The sequence below is a fragment of the Callorhinus ursinus genome, unplaced genomic scaffold (assembly GCF_003265705.2).
Source record: "Callorhinus ursinus isolate GAN/ISIS: 27379988/994484 unplaced genomic scaffold, GSC_fseal_2.0 scaffold7, whole genome shotgun sequence".
NCBI classification, from domain to species: domain Eukaryota; kingdom Metazoa; phylum Chordata; class Mammalia; order Carnivora; family Otariidae; genus Callorhinus; species Callorhinus ursinus.
The window spans coordinates 34,229,973-34,254,607 of NW_027397069.1; the positions used below are offsets into that span (position 1 = coordinate 34,229,973).

Here is a 24,635-nt window from a genome sequence, read left to right on the forward strand (position 1 = left end):
TATATATATATATATATATATATATATATATATATAAAGTCTGCAAAATAGGTAGAATTATGGAGCTTCTAATTAACAGAATGTAATAAGTTGTTAAGAAGTAATCACAAATCAACAAATCAAGTCTTCAAATAAGATTTGTTACAGTAATGAAAAAATGCAAATGCCAAAACATCTTGGAAAATTATTCAAATTTACTAAGAAATAAAATTATATTAAAAAGCTAAGATAATAATTAATGCTTATCCACCTGTCAAAAGTACAAAATGAAGTATCCAAAATTGACTTAGATTCCAAAAAACAGACATTCTCTGAAAGGGCTGATGGCAATACAAATTAGAATAACTTTCTTTTTCCTGGAAGGGATGGCTAGATGGATGGATGGCTAGATGGATGGATGTCTAGATAGATAGATAAATAGATAGATAGATAGATAGATAGATAGATAGATAGATAGATAGATGATAGAATAAAATGTTCTCTTTGAACAGGGTTCAATCTCAACTCTGCCATTTAATTTTAAGGTAGTCTTGACAATTCATAAAACAGAATAGTATCAGACTTACTGAGAACATAGATGAAGTAATTAATGTAAGGTTTTTAACTCAGATCATAGTGCAATAAGCACCCACGAAATATTAATTATTCCTGTTGTAAAATACATAATGGTATATTCTGCAGCCATAAAATTCAGCTATGAATTTAATGTCATGCTGAAATTTTTATTAACGTATTATAGATAAATAAAAATAGCAGGTAACAAAACGATATTTATGGTATGATTTTACTTTGTAAAAATAATTATATTTATTTTTTCATGTATAACCACATTTATGTTTCACTATTTAACTAGATTAAACTATTTTATTTATTAGGCGCCTGGGTGGCTCAGATGGTTAAGCGTCTGCCTTCGACTCAGGTCATGATCCCAGACTCCTGGGATCGGGTCCCACATCGGGCTCCCTGCTCCTTGGGAGCCTGCTTCTCCCTGTGCCTCTCTCTCTCTCTGTCTCTGTCTCTCATGAATAAATAAATAAAATCTTTAAAAAAATAAAAAATAAACTATTTTATTTATTATCATAGTTCCCTAATGAAACAAATGGAATGAGGGAAATAAATAATACCAAAAGAATTAACAGAGTTTATTTCTGAGTGATAGGATTACATGTGATTTTTAGGTTTTTTTTCATTTATTCTTTCACATATTGTTTTTCAACTCACATTATCAAGCACCTACACTTTGCTAGGGCCCCGTTTCAGATGCTGTATAGCTGTGGTCAAAGTGTCAAGGTCTCTGCTTGATTGGGCTTTCACTAAGGGGGATAGGTGACAGGTAAATAAATTCATTTGTAAGATAATTTTCACAGGGTTAGTGTCACAGGAACATGAAACAGAGTAAGGAGGTAGAAAGTGACTGGGTAGAGCAAGGGAGGCAGAAGTTCCTATGTATAAAGCATGGTAAGAGATCTGAGGAGTTAAGAAATAAACTGAGACCAGGATGAGGAGAGGAAGGCACAATCTGGTCAAAGGCCTGAAGGGGAAAAACAAGGAGCTCTGCCCATGTGACAATGGGAAAAGGGCCACCAGAGCAGAGGGCCCATCTTGGAAGGCAGTGGAAATTTGACAGCTGGAGTCAAATGTTAGTTCTTCTTAATACTCTTGTTGATCTTAGTATTTTTCTATATAGACACGTTATATATTTCCAGACATTTTAACCGATAGTATTTATAGATCTGTGCTGTTATAAGGGGCAGACATAACAAGTATAAAAATGTTTATAGACAAAATGAGAACAGCAGAAAATTAACTTGGAGATGTATTATAATTTCATGATGTGCAAATGGACATGCATTTGGGCAATGACTAGAAGATATCAAAGTACATGATTATGTTTGAGTGGATTAATAACTTTTTAAAAACTAAATCCTTTAAGCTTTCAGCTAATTAATTTTTTACAGTAAGGTAAGGGAAAAATAGTGTCATTTATTCCCTTCACAAACTTCAGGAACCCCTTTTATCTTTTACTTCAAAATTCCTGTAGGCTGTCATACTTCTCTTTATTGTAATGGCCTGGTTTCAGGGTACTAATAAACAAATCTGGACTTATTTATTGATAGTTTTCCTGACTATGCGTAAAAAAATGACAATGTAAGGCACCGATTATCCCTTAAGGAACTGTACAGTTTGGCCACCTCAATGTGAGTGACGATAGGGCGCTTGGGTGGCTCAGTGAGTTAGGCGTCTGCCTTCGGCTCAGGTCATGATCCTGGAGTCCCAGGATTGAGTCTCGCATCGGGGTCTCCGCTCAGCGGGGAGTCTGCTTCTACCTCTGCTCTTCACCCCACTCTCTCTCACGCTCAAATAAATAAAATCTTAAAAAAAAATAAGTGACGATACATCTTTGCAAAATATTATGCAGGGTTTAAATTCGGTTACTTGACACAGCAAGTTTTGGGATAAAAAATAAACTTTTCTTGATCTTCTTTGACGTATTAATAACTAAAATCAGAAATTATAATTACTGCTTGAATATCTTCTTACAAGATAAAATGAAATGTTACATGATTTGAAGTTAGGCAGCTTAATGTTTTCGATGTGACCTTGTTACAGAAAACCTGCACTGAAATTTTAAATGGCTGGAATATAATGACAGAGAAGCAAATTCAAGATAGAAAAGTTAGAGCACACATAGAGGATAATTTTAATAACTGTGTTTGACAAATGAGATTAAAGTACCTGATCTATCTTCTGAAAGCACTATTCAAGATCCTATATATTACATATTTTTAAAATCTGGGCTTTAGATATTTTTAATACATAATATACTTGAGAGTAGCTTGATTCCTATCTGCTGAGGACAGATAAATTTATGAACAGTTGTTGTGTAGCAGATTTCTATAACTTTGTGCCTATGGGTAACAATACCATACTATACCCTTACAGTAAATCTGTCAAGAGAGTAGATATGTTAAGTGCTCCTACCACAATACCATTTTTAAAAAGAATATAGATGGATTTTTATACCATTATATTAAAATAAGAAAACAGATTGATTCAAAAAAGAAATTATGAGCAATTAGTGCAATTTTAATTGAGAGTTGTGGTCTTCCACATTTTTATTTATCAGGGCTCAGATCTGTGTGTGCTTCTTTATATTTGATTCCTTTTGATTCTTATTCATGCACACGGAGTTGCTACAGTAACGAAACATTTGAAAGCTCAGAGTTGGTTACTTCTCTGATTTCATATGCAGGAACTTAAAAGTGTTACTATTTATATATGATAACTAATTAATTGTCCTGGCTACTCTGCATCATGATATGAATGTGGAAGAAATGGATAGCAATAAAAGACTAGGAAATACACAGACGGGATCTTGCCCATATTTCCTTGTTAACTTCTACGTTTCCCTACTTAATTTAATGACATACTTAAGAAAGATTTTCTCTTTTAGCAGCCTCAAACCAGAGTGCCATCTTCTTAGTTTAGAATAGTGCAGGGTGTTGTATATTGGGACAGTTAGTTAGCTTTTATTTCCTGAATACATTATGACCAAATACAGTCATGTCAAGGGGGTGCTTGGTCAGTTTTTCTTTCTCTCTGACATGAAAAAAGATGTGAAAGACTCTGAAGCACCTTATATTCTCCCCTCACCCGGGAGTTTTAGAAGAGGGCATTAAAGTCTGGCCAATTTTATTTTCTGTTGCTGAGTCCTGCAGGCCAGGAACTAGGTCAAAAACTGCTGACCTTCTGTGAACAATTTCTTCTGGTGATCAGATAGGAAAGGCCTTTGATGCTTGTTCTGTGAGTTAGGAGTCCAGCAAGTGGAAGCCAACGCTGCTTGTGGTCTTTGGCATGTGAACTTTAATAAAAATATTTCACACAGAAATTCCTGAGAGCATCTATCTAGTCCACTTTCAGCAACCGAAATTTTGAGACTAAAGTTCTAGAGAGAAGCTTTCAGACAGTCAGATGCTTTCAAAGTTAACATGTATTTTGAAATTGTTGTAGTTTAGGAGAACTCCAAACTAGAGTTCAATCTGAGAAAGAGACTGTCGTATCTTTCTATTTTATCAAAAGTTATAATTTACAAATGTTAGTTTTGTGCAAATGCACATGATTTAGGGTAGCCAATAAGCATTAGTAAATGGAAGGAATAGAGCCCAGGAAAATTTAGCCTGGATATGAAAAATTAATAACACTAAAAATTATTGGCTTTATAATTGCTTCCCAGAAGATGTGGCAAAATCTCTACTCCTAGGATCATTTAAGAAGGCTGACTTGAACAAAATGCTTACACTGTGGGCTGGGCCAGCTAATAGGTTTTGGCCCTCTCCAATTCCCAAACACTGTTGACTGTACATAGACTATCACAGTTATCACTTTAGGAAGTCCAGAGAAGGGCAAAACTCTGTAATCCTTGGAGGAATTGTGGTGTTGCTATTATTACAACGTCTCCTCTAGTTGTGAAACTAACGGAAGAGGCACAAATTACAGACATCTGGCAAGGGGAATAGTTTTATTTTCTATTATTCTCCCCTATTAGCTACCAATTCCCCCTCCTTGCTCACATTAACCCTGCCTGACAGTCCCTGGAAATTAAAGTGTTTATTAGGTCCCAGGCTTCTATACACTGTCAGTGGTACTTTCTACAGTCAACAGTTCCCCACCATAAATAATAGCTCTGCATGTCGACCTATGACCTGTGGAAAGTGACTTACTCCTCTTGGAGTTCAGTGGCTCTCTTTGGAGCTTACCCTCAGATAAGCTGCAAAGCCTTGGGCTCTGTGGATAAATTACGATGAGAACAAGAAGGAAGAAAGAGATGTGGCTATTCAGGGAGGCTGGAGTCAGGGAGTCCGGAGCCAGGTGTTTCTGTCACTGAAGAGCACTGAGCGTGGAACTAGCCGCATGGCAGCAAAGCAAGACCTCCTGAATAATTCATCACTGCCCTGCGCTCTTTCGAGGCTGTACTCTTATTTAGGAACATAGATTATACTGTTATTGATTGCAGTCCTCATGGAGGCATTTCATTAACTAGGAGGTTTGTCTGTTTGCATATGCTTTGTTGCCCTGAGAGTTTCCTTGTATTTGAACAGAAATTTATAGCTGAAGTAAAATTAAAGAGAATTGTCTAACAATTCTGGCTTATTCTGCAATCAGGAAGGAGATTGGAAATGGTTTCCTCTAGATACCCAGAGTGTTAAATCATTTTATTCCATTAATTGTACTGTGATCTGAAAGTGTGATGAAAAACATCCCAAAAATGTACTCTTCCCAGCAATCTCTCTACGTACATCATTTACTACCATTGTTCCAGATAGATTATCTGAAATTTCAAATACATTTTCCCACGGTACTTGGATTCCAGAGATGCTTAAGATATCTAAGTGACTAGACAAATTGCTTGCATGCTCCACAAACTAGCTCCTAACCACATTAATTCAAAGGGTGTGAGAATTCAATTGTACTCAGCACTGCATGAATGTTCAGAGGGAATCCAGAATCTGACCCAGTAGGACAAATTGTTCTCTTAGGTGCCTCTGAGCAGAAGCATCCTTTCTTAAGAGGAATCCTGAAGGACACTCGTGGCACAGGATATTGTAGTAGCTGATTCAAGTGAAATGCTAATTTATATCTGATGAAAGTGAGGTGATGTAAAGGGTGCCACAGCCTGAATTTTGTCTTGAATCATAATATTTAAAACCTGAACCCTAAGATAAGAACAGCATTAGACTATGTGCAATTGAATCAAAACAAATATGAAGACGGTTTTTTATTGCGGGAAAGGAAACTCAGGAAAGTTTTGCAGTATTTGTTTCGACTGCATTTTGTGCTGTTGTGGATGATGATTTGTTTGTTTGAAACCTGTAAGTCTGAAAAGAAATGAATCACAAAACCTAAGAGGGGTCAGAATTTCTCAGGTGGCAGTGATACTCATCTGAAGAAGCTCTTCAGAATGTCTCTGAGCTGCAGTACTTTGACAATAGAAGAAATAAGAAAGAAGTTCATATCAGGATTTGATTCCCTTGCACAGGTACAAAGAGACTCAAAGTTCTAGCAACTATGCTAAAAATAGGAAAAAAGTAAAAAGGCAAAGTCTTCTTTCTTACAGAAAGAAAATATTTTGATTGCAAACTTTACTTATTTATTACAATATTATTGGTTTTGTTTGCACTAAGTGATACATTTTTTTTTCAATGTGAGGTTTATGTTTTTCCGGAATGAACTTGTTTTCAAGAGTTCAATTACTGGGCGCCTGGGTGGCTCAGTCGGTTAAGCGACTGCCTTCGGCTCAGGTCATGATCCTGGAGTCCCGGGATCGAGTCCCGCATCGGGCTCCCTGCTCAGCGAGGAACCTGCTTCTCCCTCTGGCCCTCCCCGCTCTCATGTGCTCTCTCTCTCTCTCTCATTCTCACTCTCTCGAAATAAATAAATAAATCTTAAAAAAAGAGTTCAATTACTGAATGAATTAATTCTCTAAGAAGATACATTGCCAATTGTTGGGCCAAAAGTTATTCACCTCCTGTCCCCTCAGTCATTTCTCCAGTTATCTTAAAGGTTTTAAATGGGAATGTTCAAATAAATTGCAAATCTAAAAGAATATTTTATCTTTCAAAAACATTTTACCTTCACCTTCTGGGGTGCAGTCTGACCTCCCTTCTTGAGGCTCAAGAACTCATCCTATTGACTTTCTTTTTATAAATTCCATTTGATTTCCACAAGTTCTATGAAGGGTCAGTGTGCCAATAGCGTGCCGAATGTGATGGACCACCCTGGACTCAAGTCAAGTCGTGTTATTCCTGTGTTAAAACACTTCAGTGGCAAACCTCTTCTTTTGGGACAAATTCTAAACTCCGTGGCATGGTTCATGTGTCCTTATGTAGGTTGCCCCGCTCTCATCCTTTGTTCATGACTGAGCCAGGTTAGCTGAAAGTCCCACGTCTCCATGAGTCAAGACAGTTGATCACCCTACATGGTGGCCTTCTTCTCTAACATCCTCCCATTCAAATCCCTTCCTTCCTTCCTTTCAACAATTTTCAGTTGTATGATCTTGGAGAAATCATCTTATTTTGCTGATCATCAATCTGTTCATTCACAAGAGAGGAGTAATACTATTTCCTTTTCTTTTTTTTTTTTTTTTTGAAATTTAAAGTTACTGTCACTGGGCTGGTGTCTATCCCATTGTCCATGAATAGAGTGATACTTTTTCTTTTTCTCTCTTTTTGAGTGTGATACTATTTTGGACTACAGGCAGATGGTTATTTCCTCTTGCTAATAGGAACTAAATTTAGTAGTATAATTTCAACATGGCAGTCTGTGTATCTTTTGTCTACATCATTCAGTGCTTCTAAGGTGAGATAACTATAGTAAAAACACCAGAGAAGGCAAGTGCCCCTTACCACATTTCATAAATGGTAAAAGCTATACAAAAAAACCCTATTTTTTTGTATCCATGCTTTGGGGCCTTTCATCCTTTGGGATAAAAAACACTGACAAATAAATTCTGTGCTTCTCATTCCTGCTCTCTATTTGCTACATAAGCATTTGAGCCCAGGCTATGGAAACTAATCGACATTTTGTTCCATTAGCTCATATAGTAGTCCCCTCTTATCCATGGTGGATATGTTCCAAGACCCCCGGGGGATGCCTGAAACCACAGACAGTACCCAACTTTCTCTATACGTTTTTTCCTATACATACCTACCTATGATAAAGTTTAATTTATAAATTAAGCACAGTAAGAGATTAAAATGATAATAAAAGGGAATAATTTTAACAATCTACTGTAATAAAAGCTGTGTGGATGTGGTCTATCTCTCTCTCAAAATATTTCATTGTACTGGACTCACAGTACTTGCGATAATGTGAGATGATGAGATGAACACAGACGTTGTGATGTAGTGTTAGGCTGCCGTTGCCCTTCTGAGGATTTATCAGAAAGAAGATCATCCGCTTCTGGACTGCGGTTGACTGCAGGTAGCTGAGACCTCACAAAGTGAAACTGCAGATAGGGGGACACTGCTGAACTGTGTGAAACAAAATGAAGAAACAGATGTATTTACTTTCTTTGGGCCTAAAATAAGCGCTGATACCCTTATCCTTCTAACTTGTCTCTTAGGAACATTAAAAGGTCTAGTGATACCAATTATGCCAATTATAAGAATGTGTATATGATGCACTACAGAAAGACATGGTAATTATCGTTATTTTAGAGAAAAGCATAAGATTCTGACATTCAGTTACCTTTGTAAGAAGTTTACTTTTAAAATCACTTCATCTCATTTGGCATCTAAACCCACCACAGATGCTTTATGATTTTATGTTTTTAATTAATGTCAACCCTCAGGTTGCAGTGAGAGTTGTCTGATTTCCCTGCCAGAGCCCAGACTGAGAGAATTATGCTGGCAATAAAGAAATGATGATGCCCATTAAGGTTTCAAACTCAAGTTTGAAACTTTAACAAAAATCTGGGTCTGTTTATGTGCTACTCTTAAAGTTGTCTTCTGCTAAGGGCCCTTCTCTGGTCACCAACAAAATATCTTTAATAAATATTATCACTGAAAAACAGACTACCTTCAGAGTTATATTACTTCATTATCTCACATGGCATGTTTTATTTCTTATCCAATTCCTGTTCAATAAAAGAAATTATTTGGAATTGTAAACACTTTTGTATGATTTTACATGGGTTTGAGAGTCAGTAGAGTTTACTCACAGTGTAGGCTAGCGCTGTCATCATATAGGTGCCATCTCAGAGACTTTCAAAAGACCGAACATCCTTTAAGCTGCTGGGAAAAGTAGAAATAATCATTCTTAAACTTGCAGTTAATGTAATTTACATTCATTCATTTAAATAATATTATTTGAGCACTTAGTGTCTCTATATCTTTGAAATACGAATATCTCAAAAACAAATAAAAGAAAACCCAGCTGTTTAATAGTTTAATAGAGGAGATTTTTAAATTACATAAATCCAGAGAGTGATAAGTGGCCCAGGTGATTATATATATATAATGTATACACGCAGTGTCAGGGCAAGGATAAACATAAAGATGCCGTTAAGATCTATTAATACCCATAAAGGAGTGTGTTTCTTCAATCAATTAATATTCTATAAATGTCAGACATTCATGTAGGCACCAAGGATACAGGGGATAACATAAAAGATAAGCGACTTATTTTAAAGCAAAGAAAGAAATAAAAAAATAATATCAGATAACGTTAAATATTCTGAAGAAATGTGTTAGGGATTGAGAGGAAGGACATACGATATAAGCTGATCTCCTTAATGATGTGGTATTGGAGCTGACGCCTGCAGGATGAAGTTGGCCAGCCACATGAAAATCAGAGAAGGGGATGTTGCAGGCTGTAAGAAAAGCAAGCTCAAAGGCTCTGAAACAGTCACATGTTTGCCAGGCGTATTAGTATTTGAGTTGGATTCTTAGTTACTGATAGAATTCAGACACTTAAAGGCAGATGAGTTTGATATTGCCCTTTTTTATTCCCACAAAACAGCTTCCTTTTGTTGGTTATTTCAGAGTCCAATGTTTTACTCCTCTTTGTACAGTTCTTAGTATTCTGGATATTTCCTTTAGGGTATCTAGCTTCTGTCAACAGCGAGTAATTCCTCAGCAAATACAGAAGGAAAAAGGGGACTGCCCCTGGGAGGTAAAGAGGAGACGGCTTAAAAATAAAATCACCTAATGGAGCACATCATGCATCTAGCATATGCTCCATTGTTATAAAAATACAAGAATATTTGCTTTCCATACGTTTGGTACTTATGATGAAGATTATAATCCAATTTCAACATAAATGAATTGTTTTTTTACACCTCTCTCTTTCCCATTTGGAAATCTTCCCATACTTCTGTCACACTCCAGCCTTTAATACAGTAATATCAAGTAATTACTTAACCAAAGCCTTATAACAGATTTTAAAATGTTAGTAAAGCCTGAAGCATTGAACTATCTCTGAAAAACTTTTGAAAGATTTAGAAGTGATGCTGGAATTACTTGGGCCTGCTGGCCTATTGCATACAGGTCCACACAGTTTTAGTTTGCTTCTAAAAAATAACTGAGATGAGTTTTAAAAGGCAAGTTAGAGAGAAATCATGAAATATCTGATAAGCTGGGAAGGGATGCCAAAATACAAAATTGAAAATCACATGTATAGAAAGCATAGCCCCTTTGACAAAAGACACATTAAGAGAATGCAATGAAAATTAGGTAAAACGAAATCATAGGATAGCATTTCTTAATACAGCAGAAGTTACCAAAACTAGTTGCATCTCTTGCATATTCTAAACTGGCAGTGGATTATTTTATTTTTTATTTTTATTTTTTTTTTAAAGATTTTATTTATTTATTTGAGAGAGAGAGAGAGAGCGCGCGCACGAGATCCAAGAGGGTCAGAGAGAGAAGCAGACTCCCTGCTGAGCAGGGAGCCCGATGTGGGACTCGATCCCAGGACTCCAGGATCATGACCTGAGCCGAAGGCAGTCGCTTAACCAACTGAGCCACCCAGGCGCCCGGCAGTGGATTATTTTATACATTTACTCTTTACATCTTATATGAGGAGAACTTTTTGTCATTTCAAGTTTCTGTTTATTTTTATTCTCTTCTTCTTTGCATTTGTTTCAATTCAATGCACCAGTTCTTTTTAAATTAGTTGCATAAAACAATATATGCCTTCAGCAAGATGCCAAAGTATATGTGTGTCTTTATTGTGTGTCTTTAATTCTAAGGTCACAACAAGGCCAAATGAGATTGCTACTGCTTTTGTCATTCACACAAAATGATTTCCTTTGGCAATTCAGTTATTTCAGGGTGGACTAAATTTTTCATCAGTGCCTATTATAGTGTAAGTGTATTTTTTCAGCAAATGGTAAATCTCCAGTAACTGTAGATAAAAGTGTCATAGAAAGAAGAAACCTCTGGCTTTTTCCGCCATCTTGGAGCCTGTGGAGGCCTGCTGGGAACAGGACTCCTATAACGCCAAATAATGTCTGGAAGGCTGTGGTCCAAGGCCATTTTTGCTGGCTCTAAGCGGGGTCTCCGGAACCAGAGGGAGCACACAGCTCTTCTTAAAATCGAAGGTGTTCATGCTCGAGATGAAACGGAATTCTATCTAGGCAAGAGATGTGCTTATGTGTACAAAGCAAAGAACAACACAGTGACTCCTGGTGGCAAACCAAACAAAACCAGAGTAATCTGGGGAAAAGTAACTCGTGTTCATGGAAACAGTGGCATGGTTTGTGCCAAATTCCGAAGCAACCTTCCTGCTAAAGCCATTGGCCACAGAATCCGTGTGATGCTGTACCCCTCAAGGATTTACATTTAATGAAAAGTAAATAAAGGTGTAGATTTGTTCTCTTGTTAAAAAAAAAAAAAAAGAAAGAAAGAAGAAACCTCTGGGTAAGCAAAGGGATAGATATTAACGTTTTTTTTTTTTAATTGTATCACCTTCATCAACATCTATGGAATACCTTAAATGTGTGAGGTATTTCAAAGTATACAAGGATGAAAATGACACAGCTTTCATAGGTGGGAAGCTCATACAGCTCACAATTTTTACAAATAGAAAGTATGTTTTTTTTTAATTTTTTTTTTTAAAGATTTCATTTATTTATTTGAGAGAGAAAATGAGAGAGAGAGAGAGAGAGAGAGCATGAGAGGGGGGACGGTCAGAGGGAGAAGCAGACTCCCCGCTGAGCAGGGAGCCCGATGCGGGACTCGATCCCGGGACTCCAGGATCATGACCTGAGCCGAAGGCAGTCGCTTAACCCACTGAGCCGCCCAGGCGCCCCAGAAAGTATGTTTAAACAAGCTAAGTATGTTGTGAGAAGTGCTGTAATTTTTTTTTTTTTAATATTGTGGAAAGGACAACTAGCTCTGTCAGAGAAGGTTTAGAAAGAGGAGCGTGGCCTGGGTCCTAGGGCCGTGCAGGTTCCCCTGGGCAGACGGGATAAGGGGAGAGGATCATAAAGTCCCGAGGTGAGAAAGAGGCACAGGGCAGGTCTAGGGCACACTAACTCGGGTTATTTGCAGAAGTATCTGGAATGCCACACCAAGGTTCGGGGGCCAAGGTGGTAGCTAACCTCCTCCACTTCAACAGGAAGAGACGGAATCATATATGCATTTTGATAAAACGCACTGCTGCATTGCGATCTAAACCTCAGTTCTCTAATTAACATGCTCGATTCATGCTTCCTAAATATTTACAGTGTAAAACTCTCTCACGTTCCTCATTCTTATTTCTTGAGTATGATTTTGAAAGAGGTTTCCCCAAATAAAGTGAGTTTTAAAGTAGCATTAATGATGATTCCTTTTTCATATTTACTGATAAAAGGCTTTATTTTTCTCATCTTGTTGGGGGGAAAAAAGACCCTGTTTTGTTTTAAGAGTATAAATACCAGACAAGGTGTCTGTGAACAAAGCTAATGTTCCTTCCTTTCCAAAAGGGCGTCGATCATTTTGAGGCAGCAGACATTTTCTTGAGATGCTTAAGCGTGTCATGTCTAAGGGGATTTAATCAGAGGTTTAGAAATACTCTGTTATCTACCCAAAGAGATGCTGATTTCAACTGACTTACTGTTGTTGCAAAATTGAAGAAATGCTCAGAGATTTAGGTTAGAAAACATGTATTGTTCATAATTCTCTCTTCATCAATGAGGTAAAATCAGAAGCCTAGCAATGTCATGCTTTTTACTCTGAAAGGTACAGAGAGGCCTTAGGCACAAGTGGATTTCTGGAAGCAGTAGACTTCATAAATTTGAACTAAATTGTATCAGGCACGGAGTGCTGCCAAATTCTAATTCATTAGTTCACCGTTTGGCAGAGTCCTCTTCCTATCAACAGTGAAGCATACAGGTTTCTTGTGGGGGTATGAAACGTTCTCACTTCCAAAAGGCAGATTGAGCTTTCAGTTAATGTAAATTATGATTCTTAAAAAAAAGTACAACACAAAAGGTCTTATAAGTTCTCTACTTACAAGAAGATGAAATTTTGGGGAGTTTGTGATATATTGTAATTCCCCTTATGTAATTTGGGATGAGTGTTTTAAGAAGTGAAACAAAATATTCTTAAGAATCTTTGACTTCATGTGCATCATCTTACAACACAAGAATTCTCTCCTTAGGCACAATGATGATACAGGAAGCCTGAGTGCACCTGAGCCGTGGTGACTTAAAAATGAGTGTGGTCCAGACATGAGTAGAGATGTTCCCTTCAGCTCTACTCTGGTCGCTACTTTCTGAGGTCTTTACAAGTCCTTAAAAGCCTAAAGCCCTGAGCTTAAGAACACTTTTCTCCTAATTATTATTTGCCTCAGTTTTGATCGATTGAAAAGATACATTTTTTTTCTTCCTCTAAGTATTGAACAAAAAGCTTTCCCAGCTTCTAAAAGGAAAGTATTCCCCATTGTTAGTTGCTGTGTGAAATGAGGTCCTTGGATCAGACGAGGTCTTCCAGTTCTAACATTATAGGATTTTAGAATGCAGTTCTTCCTCTTAGATTTCCTACCCAAGTCAGAATCATGCCCATTTCTTTCAGACCAACCATGAAAGAAATTATAGCTATTGATTTGCCAGGAGAAACTAACCCTGTTCCCATTGCATTGCTCAGACACATACACCCACATCCAGCAATGCATAAGGAGAAATCGCAAGGGAGTTACGAAATACAGTCATGTTCCTTACATTAAATATTAATAGCCCTAAAGAGGAAGGAAGAAATGTTATTATTTTCTTCAAGATTTTGTTGGTCACCTGCTGTATGCAAAGTGTTATATTAAGCTGCAATGGGAGAATATAAAAGTGAAAAAAGATTCTGTCTTTCTTACCAGAAGTTTGTCTCTAGTAGCAGAAGACACAATAAATGGCACTGTTTCAAGATAGTACAGAGATAAAACCCACAAATGTGATAAAAAAAAAAAAGCAGGAGATATTCATAGAAGGAATAAGTTTGAATAGAAAGGCCAAAGAGACCCTCAAGAAAAGGATGAGGATTTCCTGGATTTTGAAGAAATGGAGGACTTTTCTGGGTTAAAATAGGTAAAGACAGAGGACAAGACCATGTACAGTGGAAGTCATATATGGTGAATGTTGAATTCAGTTTTTCCATAGATTAAGTTTTGTTTGTGGAGTGGACAGTGGAGAGTAATTGGACGGTCTTGGGAAGGCGAGAGTCACAATTAAAATTGGTGAGATAAGGTTAATCCAGTGTAGCAGGTAGATTGGATTACAAAGGATTAGTTACTAACTCTGCTTGCAAATAATTGTGCAGTGGAAAGATAGGGTCTTCCTGGAGTTCTTGTTAGGTGAGGGAATAGCACTGAATGCCTGGGCTTACAAAGAGTTACTCTTGTTTTCCAATGGTGTTTTTTTGGTAAGTTAAAACAAATATGCATTAGTTGTAAATGGTTTTCTACTTATTTACAAATCGTTATTCTCACTCCTTGATATAATTACGGGCACTTATTTTGGTGTATTGTGGTTAAGAATCACATGACTTAAATAAATTATACTTATTGATTTAGCAAAACCAAGGGTAGGGGAGCAACATGGGGCCATTGAAATGAATAAGAAACCAATGATTATATTTTTGGTCAACATTCGTTCAAGATATCTTAATTATGTGTTCATTTTACATGCCAATGCAGTCAAAATGTGGTTTAATAAATGTAACGGTCTCTACTAGTTATGATTTTTTGGACTTGTTTCGGAAAGCAATACCTTAGACTTCTTGTTTTGATTAAAACTAGAATTTTGTTTTACCACTAAAATATGGACTGAAAATATTCCTGCCTACATATAACCCTTATAAGCATTTATTCTCAGAATTTTGGCATTAAAGGTGAATATTAGATATTCCTGCCACTAAGAAGTTCTATAACTTTGAGTCTTAGTTTCTTCATTTGTAAAATGGGGATAAAAATACAATCAAGGTGTTTATAAGGATTAAATGCATTAATTTGTGTGGAAGTGTCTAGGTAAAAGCAGAGTTTTTTTAAAACTATACCTATACAATTTTATTACTTCTGCCATTGCCTCGTTTTAAAGTTAATAATCTTAGGTTTTAATAGGAAGTAAAAGCTTTTGGGTTTTCTTTATGGAAGTAGAAATTGCAATTTCTTTGTGATTTTAGGGTAATAAGTCATCATAAAAATATCAAATAAAAACTCCTGACTATATTAATATTTATAGTTTGATTTTCCCTTTAATGCTACTTCATTTTTTATGGAAGTGGATATTTGTTCAGGTTTGTTTCTTCCCGTTCTTGTGAAAATAAGGATGATGACCACAATAACACAGGGGCTCTGCTTGAAATAAGATATCTCATTGAATTATCATCACACCTGTAAAGTAGGCACTATTGTACACCTTTCATAAATAAAATGAGACTTAGAAATATTAAAAATGACATGTTTGATATGACAGAACTGGAGGTTGAAGCAGAATCCAGCTGAGGCAATCAGCAGTAGAAGCCCGTATCTGTGCTATATTATGCTTGCTGTCTTCATACTGATATTATGAAGGTAACTTCTGAAGGATCACAAATTCTAGGAGGACAGATCTCTGTCTTAGCACTTTTCCCACATAATTCCTCAAAGTTAATATTCCCTCAAAAGATCTAGCAACATTGTTGGCACATAGTTGCTCATAAATATGGTTGCAGGCTTACTGGTATCATATAGTAGATGAGGGCAGAAAGTTGGGTGCTGAGGTTTGAGTACCAATTTGAGGGTGAAAACCATGGCCCTTCCTGTGTCATCCTAGTTGCAGCCCTGTAGTAGATGCTCAGTAAAAGTCTGTTTCTTTGGATGATTCCATTCTAGATTAGAACTGATAAGATCATGGAACAGCTTTATCACCTAGGAATCAAAAACTTAATATATTTTTGAAGATCAAAGGAACTTGTCCATTTATTACATTCATCGCTGGATAGTTTTCTGTTGCTATATTTTTGTAATTTAACATGTAAACTCAAAACGTGAAGAACATGAAACCTCCAGGCCTTGATCAATTTTTCTTAGGCTTTAATGGTAAATAAAAATGTCTTTATGACAAATGTAAAGAATGTAGAGAAGGACTTCAAAGGACCTGGAAGAAAAATATGACTGAAGCAAGAAATGCCAAGTTTTAAATGCAAATGAATATGTTGATTGATTCAGAAAAGTGGTAATTTTAAAGAGAATGCTGGTTTCCCCTGCCTTAATCTTTTCATTTAAAATTAAAACTTGTACAAGCATTCTAACCAAATACTGGTTATTGCATATAACAAGGAACAACATAATTACTTTTTTCTTTTCTTTTTTCCCCTTTTCTGTGTCTCATTGCACATGTGCATGCTGCTGTTACCTAGGAGAGGAAGCAGTGCACATCAGCTGTAAAAATCCAAAGAATAGAGGAAATTCCTATAATTGGTCCCTAACTGTCTGGGGAGAGCTGCTTCACACACTGAAATGGTCTTGAACAAATCTTATTCTGTAGTATGTTTCCTTCAAATCACAAAGGGGAAGAAAAAATACAAATTCCAATTAATGTAATTTTGCAGGAAAAAAAAAAGACATGGAAGGTATTCTTAACATCCTAGATATGCTTATAAATTCTCAGAGCCACTGAGACTTAGTGACTTCTGAGGACTTAAAGTATGTTAAAAAGATAGACCCACATTTAAATGCTGATCTCAACTTTTCACTGGGGACCAATAAAAAGCCTTTCAGAAGAAAAGACCCAGGATCAGCAAAACATGAAATCCTTATAGTAGCAGACTTTCTAGGTCGGCTTTATATTATACTTTTGAAAAGGACATTTGTTTAAGGATATGATAGTTTTATCCTGCATGTAATGCACGCTCATTTACCGGGGAGGATGGAGTGGTTGGAGGACAGTTTAGTTGACAGACAAAAAATGCAAGAGAACTGGCCCAGACTCCAGCTATTTCTTGGCAATCCATCTGTGAAGGCATTTTTCTAATACCTAATGAGGGCAAAAAAAAAAAAAAAAAAAAGGAACAAAATTACAAGTCTCTGCTTGTAAATGTGTCCCTGAAATATAAGGAAATGATTTCGGCTATTGAAAAGTTGGCTGTTGTGGGACAGTCCCCAAATGTCCTTATCTTCTTTCAAAATCACTCCATTTCAGTTGTTATTCCTTTTTGGTTAAAAACAACAACAACAACAACAACAGTGAATATGGTACCCTCTTCAAGCTCATTAACACAGCTGTGAACATTAGCCAAAGAGGTCACTTTAAAGTGAGACAAGCTTATTCTCCCTCCAACAACAGCGCAGAGTGTGTGGTTAGGTGTGACCCAACAGCATGTTATTGCTATCCTAGTAAATATACATCATGGGCTTGTATGCATGATATAGACTTCCTCTCACTCTCTCCTCTTATCCCATTCCCACCTGTGCTGTTAAAAAAAATTACCATACGTAGATTTAAATAACTGCAAAGATAAAACCATTTTATCTTTCCAAAAATTATTATTTCTCATTCAAAAAAATTTAGGCATCCAATTTTCAGCTGTTGACAATAAGAAATTGAATAACAAAGAATGCTAAGTCTAAAAACAATGGTCTAAGAAGTCTTTTCAGATCAACTGTAATACTTGCAGAACAGATAAAATGCTATAAGCTCGGGGAGGGGAGCAGAGAAACGGTCCATTAGAGCGTCTTTCCTCCATTGTTTATCTACTTTGTATGTATAAAAATGCTTCTCCTTGCCTCGGGGCACCTATATAACAAAATTCAGAACCTTGAAAGAATAAACTTAAAAAAGAAAGCCAAAATCACAGTTGTTCCTTGCCAAACTAGACTCTCACTTCTTATCAGAAAAAAAAGAGAGGGGGGTGAAACCCGCTTCATTATTTACTTTATGAAAATGTTTAGAAAAAAACTGCTCTTAAGTGGAAGTTTGTTTTGACTGAAGAAGGCTTTTCTGGCAGAGTATGTTTAATAAAAGAGAAAGAAGTTGCCAGTTATCCACAAGCATTGAAAGCATTTCAGAATTGGACCCCTTTTATAAGTCCTTAATGTAACCACTGCCGCTTCTAAATGTGAACAGTCTCAAAGATTCCTGGAAGGATCTATTTTGGAAAGGGTCATTTGCCAGTTTCCGATGTTCCATGCATATTTTTGTGCACTTTACAAAATTTACTGAGCAGATGATTTTTCAAGATTTCCATTGACATAAATAATGGCAGAAAGCCTGAATTAAGATGTCCATCAGAGCAAACCAAGGACAATCATTCTGGTTTGTTTGTTTTGTCTTGGTTTGTTTTTTAGGAATTTGGCTTCAAAATTACACTAGAAATTTCGTTTGGGGGAAAGACCATATGGCATGTGTGATATCCTCCATTTTACAAATCATCATAAATCCACATATCAATTTATATGCATTTTATATATGCTTAGTTTTTTGACATCTTAATGAATCAAGTAAGTTATCATGAATATGTAGCTTCATTACATAAAATGTTAGGAAAGGGCTTTATTAGAGATGGATTTCTGCTGTTATTCAATATCAAATATAACAGACTGTTTAGCGTGAGTTTCCTGGAAACATCTGAAGACATTTCAATGTCATTTTATGTTGACTGAAATGGAACGTGGACTATTTCCTCAATTACCTGCCTAAAACATTCAGCAAAAAGAGACCTTTTAAATCTGAAGATTAAAGGCAAGCCAGCTTTATAGCAGACAAAATTAATTCTTAAACTTATTGCCTTGCAAGTTAAGAGCAAAAGACTTTCTGATTATAGATATTAAGATCTTATAATGTCATTCTGCAAAAGCACGTGTTAATCTAAAATCCTTATAAAATATGATTTCGGTGTCATTTTATTGACAGATATATCATCTCTTCCGAAGTTTGAGAAATGTCATTGAAATGACTTTCTAAACACTTTAGGGAGACTTTTCATTCATTATACTAGTATATTTTATATCCTATAAAGAATAGTACAGTAACCATCATGTCGTAATTTGACTTTGAACTGGACTACTTTGCATTAATCTTCTCTTAGTCTTTATCCATAAAAGATTCCTGTTACTTATTTCTAGATTTGAAAAGTTACAACATGCATATCTGAATGTACGACTGAAACCTCAAAAGGTTTTCTTTGTGTGGTCTATTATTTTATGCCATAAAACCTATGATATAAACTGTAGTGTGGATGATAATCTAATTGGGTAAGATATCCTTTCCTATTAGGCATGAAGATTCTCTACTTGTTATTGAGAAATCATATTTTGTCTTAATTAAGACTGTTGAGCTTCTCTGGTACTAAATGAGATGCCTAAAATCCCTCAACATTCCTATCATGTATGAAAATGGAAGAACAAAAAAATTTGACAAGGTATAAATAATTAATTCAGAACACTTGGAAGAAACCTAAGAATCATAATAGAGAGATACTTCATTTATAAGTATCTTGTTCAGACCAAATCATGAGTTATTGAAGAATTCTATTTCTTTGGTGTTTGCTACTAATATTTAGACAGTCCTCCAAAGAATGCTTTGGGCAGTCATCAATACATGTTGGAGTGGATTTTTTTTTTTTTTTTTTTTTACTGTCATCATTACATTGTACTATGGTGTGTAATAGATTTTTCCTTTAAAGTCATTTAGGGAGACTAATGAATGTCTGATTTAACAGAACTTTAATTTTCTGGTTGTTTTTATGTCAAACACCGAAGATGGGGAAACTGAAAGTCTGTGAACACTCCCACTCCCCAATTAAGTCTATGGATATACCTGTAAAGTAGTGATTTAGTGTCTAGAGGAACTAATTTTTGGAATTAATGGGGTCAAAGTGACAGGTGGGCTTAAAATAATTGACAAACATGAGAGGTTTTAATTTGAAAGAACGTGATCGCTGAGATAGTGTTTCCCACTTCGTCTCATTTTTGTGTTGGAAAAGTACATAGTGAATTGCAGAACATTTGCATGTCCTCTGCCTGTTTTTCTCCCTGATGCATACTATACTCACCTTCTATCAACAGCTTTAAAATGTAAGTGGAATGAATCACAGGAAACATTGGCTCTGATATACAAAGATTTTCTCTCTGGACACTCTATTAGCATTCTTTTACAGTGAATGATAAAAGTTGTTCACACAGGGATTTAGGATTGTTGACATTTTTACTCCTTCAATGTCAGTTTGGTATATAGCAAGTGCCTAATGTTTTATGCTTTTAATATGTGTACTTGTTCCCAGAACTATAGATATTTCCTAGTATGAATGTTTTATAAATTGTATGAATATTTCACTAATTAACTGAGGTGGCTCAAGATTAATAGACACTGGTTTTTTATCTGGACTGTGTTTTCTTTACTAATGACAACACCAATAGTAAGATATATACGGCAACGCCCTTCTCACATGAACCTGTTCATGAGGATGAAAAACAAGGATCATTGTTCCTAAGAAACTATTACAAATTTTACAAAGTTGTAGCACCCTCTTTGTCCTTCATTTTAAAACATTTTCTTCTCGTTTCCTGACAAAACAAGCCCACTATTTTTAAAACAAATTAAACATCTCTTTTGGAAACTGTGGCAGAACAGAGGTTGAGAATTGCTCCTCTAAAGAGTTCTATTTGCATCTCCTCTTTACACATTTTTCTGTTAGAAAGCTCCTAAAAGGCACCCTTTTTGCCTTCCTTAGGCTAAGGGGAGTTCCTCTGTCATAGTTACTATTGCCCCTCAGGGAGATATAGAACTGTTTCCTCATGAGAAGAAATGGGTAGTGTGGTCTCTAGAAGGGTCAGTCTCCCAAAATACACAGGTGCTTAATGCTTATGACACATCTAAGTATAAGGATGCATTTCGTTTTCAGTTTCCCTTTCATCGTCTGCCTGAGTGTGTAACAGCCATGATATCTTTAAATGAGTGTGAATTGAACAGGACTTCGGTTGGAAGGCTCTATCACCAGGGAGGCTGCATGTATTTGATGATATATATCTCCCTTTGCATCACTCCCCCAGAGTTCAGCCTGCTATTCTGTCTGGCCAGCAGAGTGTTTCCTTCCTTCCTTCCTTTGTGACTTTTCTAAACCTGTAAGCCCGAGAGAGAAGGAACACCTCAGAGAGTTCTCCTACTTTTTCCAGTTCAGATATTACAGATGTCTTTTATTTTGTGCTAGAGCATTTATGTTAGATATATTTACATTTCATGCTATAAATAGATTTATATTTTATATTTTATACTATATTAGATATATTTATATTTTATAAACATCTGCATTATGAAGTCAGTGTGATAAGAACCACTTTTCCAATAACTAGCAGAAAGGAGCACTATACAAAACCCCAAACCTGGAGCAGATCAAACTTAAGCCACAGGCTTCCTAGTTCTAAATCTTAGATTCCTTAATGTTAAATTCTATGTCTATCTCATACAATTGTTGTGCAGTTCAATGGAGGATATTTTTGAGTAAAAATGAATTCTTAAAGTCTAGTTCTTTTGCTGTCCAAGATACTAATGATGTATTTGATGAAATAATTTGTTTTGATATATTTAATATATATTTAAAGAAAATAAGTCTAATTTTTCAATGCCTGGTTTCTCATTTTATTTACTCTCATAAAATCTATCAGTTATTTATAAATTTTGCAAGGATTTTAATTTCAGAAACCAAATTCAAATATGTTAGTATCTATTTGTCCTTATTTATTCTCTTAATATTTTAATTTTATTTTTCCTTAGTATCACTTTACACTCTCAAAGCTTATCTTTGTTAATTCTGTAACATTTTGTTGAGCATGTGTCATGTGCCAAACACTCTTAACTGCTAGCTAGAAAGTAGTGAACTAGCCTGCCATCTTTGTTTTCATTTAAAATTCAAACATCAGATATGAATGGGGCCATTGAAACTGTTGCTGATTTAAAAGCCACAAAATCAAAATGAATTATAACCCATAATTGTTAAAATATCAGCTTTTTATTAGAATCGGTTTGAGCCATTTTTCTGGTCTTTGATGCAGAGCAATTTTATTTCCATATTGAATCAGTGTAAAATCTTAGCAGAGGCAATTAATGTTGATAAATGGAACTATGTAAAAGTTTATTAAAACTTATACAGGCATACCTCAGAGGTACTGCGGGTTTGGTTCTAGATCATTACAATAAAGCAAATATTGCAATAAAGCGAGTCAAATAAGTTTTTTGGTTTCCCAGTGCATATAAAAGTTATGCTTACATTATACTGTAGCCTATTAAGTCTAGCATTACATCTGAAAAATTGTATATTCCTTAATTAAAAAATACATTCTCAATAAAAATGCTAACCATCATCTGAGCTGTTAGCAAATTACAATCTTATCTCTGTGTTGATGGCTTCTAACTGATCAGGGTGGTGGTTGCTGAAGGTTGGGGTGGCTGTGGTGATTTCTTAAAGTAAGAGAATGATGAAGTTTACTGCATCAGTTACCTCTCCCTTTCATGAACAATTATTCTGTAGCATGCAATACCGTTTGATAGTGTTTTACCTAAAGTAGAACTTCTTTCAAAATTGGAGTCAGTCCTCTCAAATGCTGCCACTGATTTATCAATTAAGTTTTTGTAATATTTTAAATCCTTTCTTATCATTTCAACAATCTTCACAGCCTCTTCACCAGAAGTAGATTCCATCTCAAGAAGCCACTTTCTTTGCTCATCCATAAAAAAAGCAATTGCTCAATCCATTTCAATTTTATCATGAGATTGCAGCAATTCAGTCACATCTTCAGGCTTCACTTCTAGTTCTGTTGCTACTTCTACCACATGGGCAGTTACTTCCTCTACTGAAGTCTTAACCTTCTCAAAGTCATCCATGAGGGCTGGAATCAACTTCTTCCAAACTGTTGATATGTTGACCTCTTCCCATGAATCATAGATGTTCCTAGTGGTATCTAGAATGGTGAATCCTGTCCAAAAGCTTTTCAATTTACTTTGCTCAGATTCATCAGAGGAATCACTATCTATGGCAGCAATAGGCTTATAAGATGTATGTTTTAAATAATATGATTTGAAAGTTGAAATTACTGCTTGATACATGGGCTACAGAATGCATCACTGTGTTAGTAGGCATGAAAATATTAATCTTGTATATCTCCATTAGAACTCTTAAGTGACCAGGTGCATTGTCAATGAACAGTGATATTTTAAAAGGAATATGTGTTTCTGAAGAGTAGGTTTCAACAGTGGGCTTAAAACATTTAGTAAGCCATGCTGTAAACAGATTGGCTGTCATCTAGGCTTTGTTGGTCTATTTATAGAGCACAGGCAGAGTAGATTTAGCGTACGTCTTAAGGTCCCTAGGATTTCTGAAATGGCCAATGAGCATTGGCTTCAACATCAAATCACCACCTGCATTAGCCCCTAACAAGACAGTCAGCCTGTCCTTTGAACCGTTGAAGGCAGGCACTGACTTCTCCTTTCTAGCTATGAAAGTACTAGATGGCATTTTTTCCAATAGAAGGCCGTTTCATCTACCTGAAAATCTGTTGTTTAGTGTAGCTATCTTCATTAATTGTCATAGCCAGATCTTCTGGAGAACTTGCTGCATCTTCTACATCAGCACTTGCTGCTTCACCTTGCACTTCTATGTTCTGGAGACGGCTTCTTTCCCTACGCCTCATGAACCAACCTCTGCTGGCTTCAAACTCTCTTCCGCAGCTTCCTCACCTCTCTCAGCCTTCACGGAATTGAAGAGAGTTGGGGCCTTGCTCTGGATCAGGCTTTGGCTTAAAGGAATGTTGTGCCTGGTTTGATCTGCTCAGACCACTAAAACTTTCTCCATATCAGCAATAAGGCTGTTTTGCTTTCTTATCATTCATGTGTTCACTGGAGTGGTACTTTTACATTTCCTTCAAGAACTTTTCCTTTGCATTTGCATTCACAGCTTGGCTAACCGGTGCAAGAGGTATAGCTTTCAACCTATCTCAGCTTTCAACATACCTTCCTCACTAAGTTTAATAATTTCAGCTTTTGATTTAAAGTGGAGACATGTGACTCTTACTTCCTTTTGAACCCTTGGAGGCCAATGTAGGGTTATTAACTGGCTAAATTTCAATATTGTGTCTCAAGGAATAGGAGAGAAGAGGGAGAGAGAAGAGAGGAAAGTTGGTTGGTGGAGTACTCAGAACACACATTTCTGATTAATTTTGTTGTCTTATATGGGCACAGTTCATGATGCCCTAAAGCAATTATAATATTAACATCAAAGATCACTGATCACAGATAATGAATATGTAATGATAATTTAAATTTTGAAATACTGTTAGAATTACCAAAATGTGACAGAGACACAACGTGAGAAAGTCCTGTGGGAATAATGATGCCAATAGACTTGCTCAACACAGCGTTGCCACAAATCTTCAATTTGTAAAAAAAGAAAAAAAAACAATTTTTGCAAAGCACAATGAAATAAGGTATGCTTATAAATTTACTAGACCATGCAAAAGTTTAATTCTGTTTGATTTTCTTAAAACATATAGTACCAAAGCAATGGGGATGCAATTGTATTAATTGTCTTCTGGATTCAAATGAACATATTCTGATATTTACATGTATTTTCCCAGACTTTCGTATCAGGCTTGTTGTTTGTTTTACTGATGGTAACATAAAAAATCAGTCACCAATA

At 36.0% G+C, this 24,635-nt stretch overlaps 1 protein-coding gene and 1 pseudogene across 13 annotated transcripts in view; both read left to right on the forward strand.

The window, feature by feature from the left end:
- PCDH9 (protocadherin 9) overlaps positions 1-24,635 on the forward strand; it is a 921,308-nt gene that overhangs the window by 63,261 nt on the left and 833,412 nt on the right. The gene's annotated exons all lie outside the window — the stretch shown is intronic.
- LOC112826895 (large ribosomal subunit protein eL33 pseudogene) lies at positions 10,951-11,375 on the forward strand (annotated as a pseudogene).